Raw genomic sequence first — 557 nt, 5'->3', positions numbered from 1 at the left:
ATTTCCTGATATCTTGTTATTTTTAAAAGATCTTTTCTTTCCTATTCACTGGCTGCTATCTTGTCTTTGAGGTCTGAGATTCTATCTTCACATTCATTGAGGCAGGTTTTACAACTTTCAATGGAGTTTTTGATTTCCTGTATATCTCTTTGCATCTGTTTTATGTATTCTGTTTGTTTCTTATATTGTTCATCCAGGGATTCTATCTTTTTGTTTAGTTCCTCTAATTTTTTAACTGCCTCTTCTTTCGCTATGTTTAGCATCTGCTTCATTTCTTTTACCAATTCTTCTTTCATCTGAGAGAATATTTCTAGTTTGAATTCCTTCAAGGCTTCCCATACTTGCTTCTTTATTTCAGTTACCATTATTTCAGGTATTTCAGTCATGTGGCATGTGTTTTCTTCTATGCACATGGCTCCTCGGCTTTCTTGGGATGAGCTGGATGTTTGAGATTGCATTTTGGTTTTTTGTTTTGTCATTTTCCTGTATTTTGGAGCTTGAAGTGTTGTTCCAGTTGTGGGAGAGAGGTCCACCAGCCTGAGATGGAGTTCCCTGCG

The sequence above is a fragment of the Cavia porcellus genome, unplaced genomic scaffold, assembly GCF_034190915.1.
Source record: "Cavia porcellus strain 051 isolate PalLab524CR breed Dunkin Hartley unplaced genomic scaffold, mCavPor4.1 scaffold_14, whole genome shotgun sequence".
NCBI classification, from domain to species: domain Eukaryota; kingdom Metazoa; phylum Chordata; class Mammalia; order Rodentia; family Caviidae; genus Cavia; species Cavia porcellus.
The sequence above is the reverse complement of the archived record's forward strand: the minus strand, read 5'-3'. Positions refer to the sequence as shown.